General features: G+C 44.5%; 1 protein-coding gene across 1 annotated transcript in view; it reads right to left on the bottom strand.

Annotated features, from left to right (window-relative positions):
- The window catches only part of LOC143746306 (kelch domain-containing protein 3-like), a 69,924-nt gene that overhangs the window by 38,545 nt on the left and 25,379 nt on the right, over positions 1 to 6,000 (bottom strand). The gene's annotated exons all lie outside the window — the stretch shown is intronic.

The following is a 6,000-nucleotide window of genomic DNA, read 5'->3' as shown; positions in this document are numbered from 1 at the left end:
AGGAGAACAGGAGAAGAGGAGAACAGAAGAAGAGGAGAAGAGGAGAACAGAAGAAGAGGAGAGGAGGAGAACAGAAGAAGAGGAGAAGAGGTGAAGAGGAGAAGCGGAGAACAGAAGAAGAGAACAGAAGAAGAGAAGAAGAGGTGAAGAGGAGTACAGGAGAAGAGGAGAACAGGAGAAGAGGAGAACAGAAGAAGAGGAGAAGAGGAGAACAGAAGAAGAGGATAACAGAAGAAGAGGAGAACAGGAGAACATAAGAAAAGGAGAACAGGAGAAGAGGAGAAGAGGAGAACAGAAGAAGAGGAGAGGAGGAGAACAGAAGAAGAGGAGAAGAGGTGAAGAGGAGAAGCGGAGAACAGAAGAAGAGAACAGAAGAAGAGAAGAAGAGGTGAAGAGGAGTACAGGAGAAGAGGAGAAGCGGAGAAGAGAAGAACAGAAGAAGAGGAGAAGAGGAGAACATAAGAAAAGGAGAACATGAGAACAGAACAGAAGAAGAGGAGAAGAGGAGAAGCGGAGTAGAGAAGAAGAGGAGAAGAGGAGAACAGGAGAAGAGGAGAAGCGGAGAACAGAAGAAGAGGAGAAGAGGAGAACAGAAGAAGAGGAGAAGCGGAGAACAGAAGAAGAGGAGAACAGAAGAAGAGAAGAAGAGGTGAAGAGGAGAACAGGAGAAGAGGAGAACAGAAGAAGAGGAGAAGAGGAGAACAGAAGAAGAGGAGAACAGAAGAACATAAGAAGAGGAGAACAGAAGAGGAGAAGAGGAGAACAGGAGAACAGAAGAAGAGGAGAAGAGAAGAAGAGGAGAACAGGAGAAGAGGAGAAGCGGAGAACAGAAGAAGAGGAGAAGAGGAGAACAGAAGAAGAGGAGAAGCGGAGAACAGAAGAAGAGGAGAACAGAAGAAGAGAAGAAGAGGTGAAGAGGAGAACAGGAGAAGAGGAGAACAGAAGAAGAGGAGAAGAGGAGAACAGAAGAAGAGGAGAACAGAAGAACAGAAGAAGAGGAGAACAGAAGAGGAGAAGAGGAGAACAGGAGAACAGAAGAAGAGGAGAAGAGAAGAAGAGGAGAACAGGAGAAAAGGAGAACAGAAGAAGAGGAGAACTGAAGAAGAGGAGAACAGGAGAAAAGGAGAACAGAAGAAGAGGAGAACAGAAGAAGAGGAGAACAGGAGAAAAGGAGAACAGAAGAAGAGGAGAACAGAAGAAGAGGAGAACAGGAGAAAAGGAGAACTGAAGAAGAGGAGAACAGAAGAAGAGGAGAACAGGAGAAAAGGAGAACTGAAGAAGAGGAGAACAGAAGAAGAGGAGAACAGGAGAACAGGAGAAAAGGAGAACTGAAGAAAAAGAGAACAGAAGAAGAGGAGAACAGAAGAAGAGGAGAACAGGAGAAAAGGAGAACAGAAGAAGAGGAGAACAGAAGAAGAGGAGAACAGGAGAAAAGGAGAACAGAAGAAGAGAACAGAAGAAGAGGAGAACAGGAGAACTGAAGACGAGGAGAACAGAAGAAGAGGAGAACAGGAGAACAGAAGAAGAGGAGAACAGAAGAAGAGGAGAACAGGAGAACAGAAGAAGAGGAGAACAGGAGAACAGGAGAACTGAAGAAGAGGAGAACAGGAGAACAGAAGAAGAGGAGAACAGAAGAACAGGAGAACAGAAGAACAGGAGAACAGAAGAACAGAAGAAGAGGAGAACAGAAGAACAGGAGAACAGGAGAACTGAAGAAGAGGAGAAGAGAAGAAGAGGAGAACAGGAGAACAGAAGAAAAGAACAGAAGAACAGGAGAACAGAAGAAGAGGAGAACAGGAGAAGAGGAGAGCAGAAGAAGAGGAGAAGAGAACAGAAGAAGAGAACAGAAGAAGAAGAGAACAGAAGAAAAGGAGAACAGAAGAAGAGGAGAAGAGAAGAGAAGAAGAGGAAAACAGGAGAACAGGAGAAGAGGAGAACAGGAGAAGAGGAGAACAGAAGAAGAGGAGAAGAGAACAGAAGAAGAGGAGAACAGAAGAAGAGGAGAACAGAAGAAAAGGAGAACAGAAGAAGAGAAGAGGAGAACAGGAAAACAAGAAAACAGAAGAAGAGGAGAACAGGAGAACAGAAGAAGAGGAGAAGAGGAGAACAGAAGAAGAGGAGAACAGGAGAAGGGGAGAAAGGAGAACAGGAGAAGAGAACCAGAGAATAGGAGAAAAGGAGAACAGGAGAAGAGGAGAAAAGGAGAACAGGAGAAAAGGAGAACAGAAGAAGAGGAGAACAGAAGAAGGGGAGAATAGAAGAAGATGTGAACAGGAGAAAAGGAGAACAGGAGAAGAGGAGAACATGAGAAAAGGAGAACAGAAGAAGAGGACCACAGGAGAAGAGGAGAAGAGGAGAACAGGAGAACAGAAGAAGAGGAGAACAGGAGAACAGGAGAAGAGAACCAGAGAATAGGAGAAAAGGAGAACAGGAGAAGAGCAGAAAGGAGAACATGAGAAAGGGAGAAAGGAGAACAGGAGAAGAGAACCAGAGAATAGGAGAAAAGAAGAACAGGAGAAGAGGAGAACATGAGAAAAGGAGAACAGAAGAAGAGGAGAACAGAAGAAGAGGAGAATAGAAGAAGAGGAGAACAGGAGAAAAGGAGAACAGGAGAAGAGGAGAAGAGGAGAAAGGAGAACAGGAGATGAGAACCAGAGAATAGGAGAAAAGGATAACAGGAGAAGAGGAGAAAAGGAGAACATGAGAAAAGGAGAACAGAAGAAGAGGAGAACAGAAGAAGAGGAGAATAAAAGAAGAGGAGAACAGGAGAAGAGGAGAAAGGAGAACAGGAGAAGAGAACCAGAGAATAGGAGAAAAGGAGAACAGGAGAAGAGGAGAAAAGGAGAACATGAGAAAAGGAGAACAGAAGAAGAGGAGAACAGAAGAAGAGGAGAACAGGAGAAGAGGAGAACAGAATAAGAGGAGAAGAGGAGAACAGAAGAAGAGGACAACAGGAGAAGAGGAGAACAGGAGAACAGGAGAAGAGGAGAACAGAAGAAGAGAAGAGGAAAACAGAAGAAGAGGAGAACAGAAGAAGAGGAGAACAGGAGAAGAGGAGAGGAGAACATGAGAAGAGGAGAACAGGAGGAGAGGACAGCAGAAGAAGAGGAGAAGAGAACAGAAGAAGAGGAGAACAGAAGAAGAGGAGAACAGAAGAAAAGGAGAACAGAGGAAGAGGAGAAGAGAACAGAAGAAGAGGAGAACAGGAGAAGAGGAGAACAGGAGAAGAGGAGAACAGAAGAAGAGGAGAAGAGAACAGAAGAAGAGGAGAAAAGGAGAACAGAAGAAAAGGAGAACAGAAGAAGAGGAGAACAGGAGAACAGGAAAACAAGAGAACAGAAGAAGAGGAGAACAGGAGAACAGAAGAAGATGAGAAGAGGAGAACAGAAGAAGAGGAGAACAGGAGAACAGGAGAAGAGGAGAAAGGAGAACAGGAGAAGAGAACCAGAGAATAGGAGAAGAGGAGAAGAGGAGAAAAGGAGAACATGAGGAAAGGAGAACAGAAGAAGAGGAGGACAGAAGAAGAGGAGAACAGAAGAAGAGGAGAACATGAGAAAAGGAGAACAGAAGAAGAGGAGAACAGAAGAAGAGGAGAACAGGAGAAAATGAGAACAGGAGAAGAGGAGAAAAGGAGAACATGAGAAAAGGAGAACAGGAGAACAGAAGAAGAGGAGAACAGGAGAACAGAAGAAGACGAGAACAGAAGAGGAGAACAGGAGAAGAGAACCAGAGAATAGGAGAAAAGGAGAAAAGGAGAACAGGAGAAGAGGAGAAAAGGAGAACATAAGAAAAGGAGAACAGGAGAACAGAACAGAAGAAGAGGAGAAGAGGAGAAGCGGAGAAGAGAAGAACAGAAGAAGAGGAGAACAGGAGAACATAAGAAAAGGAGAACAGGAGAACAGAACAGAAGAAGAGGAGAAGAGGAGAACATAAGAAAAGGAGAACATGAGAACAGAACAGAAGAAGAGGAGAAGAGGAGAAGCGGAGTAGAGAAGAAGAGGAGAAGAGGAGAACAGGAGAAGAGGAGAAGCGGAGAACAGAAGAAGAGGAGAAGAGGAGAACAGAAGAAGAGGAGAAGCGGAGAACAGAAGAAGAGGAGAACAGAAGAAGAGAAGAAGAGGTGAAGAGGAGAACAGGAGAAGAGGAGAACAGAAGAAGAAGAGAAGAGGAGAACAGAAGAAGAGGAGAACAGGAGAAGAGGAGAACAGAAGAGGAGAAGAGGAGAACAGGAGAACAGAAGAAGATGAGAACAGGAGAACAGGAGAACATGAGAAGAGGAGAACAGAAGAAGAGGAGAACAGAAGAAGAGGAGAAGAGGAGAAAAGGAGAACAGAAGAAGAGGAGAACAGAAGAAGAGGAGAACAGGAGAAAAGGAGAACAGAAGAAGAGGAGAACTGAAGAAGAGGAGAACAGGAGAAAAGGAGAACAGAAGAAGAGGAGAACAGAAGAAGAGGAGAACAGGAGAAAAGGAGAACAGAAGAAGAGGAGAACAGAAGAAGAGGAGAACAGGAGAAAAGGAGAACTGAAGAAGAGGAGAACAGAAGAAGAGGAGAACAGGAGAAAAAGAGAACTGAAGAAGAGAACAGAAGAAGAGGAGAACAGGAGAACAGGAGAAAAGGAGAACTGAAGAAAAAGAGAACAGAAGAAGAGGAGAACAGAAGAAGAGGAGAACAGGAGAAAAGGAGAACAGAAGAAGAGGAGAACAGAAGAAGAGGAGAACAGGAGAAAAGGAGAACAGAAGAAGAGAACAGAAGAAGAGGAGAACAGGAGAACTGAAGACGAGGAGAACAGAAGAAGAGGAGAACAGGAGAACAGAAGAAGAGGAGAACAGGAGAAGAGGAGAGGAGAACATGAGAAGAGGAGAACAGGAGAAGAGGAGAGCAGAAGAAGAGGGGAAGAGAACAGAAGAAGAGGAGAACAGAAGAAGAGGAGAACAGAAGAAAAGGAGAACAGAGGAAGAGGAGAAGAGAACAGAAGAAGAGGAGAACAGGAGAAGAGGAGAACAGAAGAAGAGGAGAAGAGAACAGAAGAAGAGGAGAAGAGGAGAACAGAAGAAAAGGAGAACAGAAGAAGAGGAGAACAGGAGAACAGGAAAACAAGAGAACAGAAGAAGAGGAGAACAGGAGAACAGAAGAAGATGAGAAGAGGAGAACAGAAGAAGAGGAGAACAGGAGAACAGGAGAAGAGGAGAAAGGAGAACAGGAGAAGAGAACCAGAGAATAGGAGAAGAGGAGAAGAGGAGAAAAGGAGAACATGAGGAAAGGAGAACAGAAGAAGAGGAGGACAGAAGAAGAGGAGAACAGAAGAAGAGGAGAACATGAGAAAAGGAGAACAGAAGAAGAGGAGAACAGAAGAAGAGGAGAACAGGAGAAAATGAGAACAGGAGAAGAGGAGAAAAGGAGAACAGGAGAAAAGGAGAACAGGAGAACAGAAGAAGAGGAGAACAGGAGAACAGAAGAAGACGAGAACAGAAGAGGAGAACAGGAGAAGAGAACTAGAGAATAGGAGAAAAGGAGAAAAGGAGAACAGGAGAAGAGGAGAAAAGGAGAACATAAGAAAAGGAGAACAGGAGAACAGAACAGAAGAAGAGGAGAAGAGGAGAAGCGGAGAAGAGAAGAACAGAAGAACAGGAGAACAGGAGAACATAAGAAAAGGAGAACAGGAGAACAGAACAGAAGAAGAGGAGAAGAGGAGAACATAAGAAAAGGAGAACATGAGAACAGAACAGAAGAAGAGGAGAAGAGGAGAAGCGGAGTAGAGAAGAAGAGGAGAACAGGAGAAGAGGAGAAGCGGAGAACAGAAGAAGAGGAGAAGAGGAGAACAGAAGAAGAGGAGAAGCGGAGAACAGAAGAAGAGGAGAACAGAAGAAGAGAAGAAGAGGTGAAGAGGAGAACAGGAGAAGAGGAGAACAGAAGAAGAGGAGAAGAGGAGAACAGAAGAAGAGGAGAACAGAAGAACATAAGAAGAGGAGAACAGAAGAGGAGAAGAGGAGAACAGGAG

Source organism: Siphateles boraxobius, unplaced genomic scaffold (assembly GCF_051911475.1).
Source record: "Siphateles boraxobius isolate OS27281-9 unplaced genomic scaffold, OSU_SipBor_1 219, whole genome shotgun sequence".
NCBI classification, from domain to species: domain Eukaryota; kingdom Metazoa; phylum Chordata; class Actinopteri; order Cypriniformes; family Leuciscidae; genus Siphateles; species Siphateles boraxobius.
Note: the sequence above shows the minus strand (reverse complement) of the source record. Positions and strands in the feature narration are given on the sequence as shown.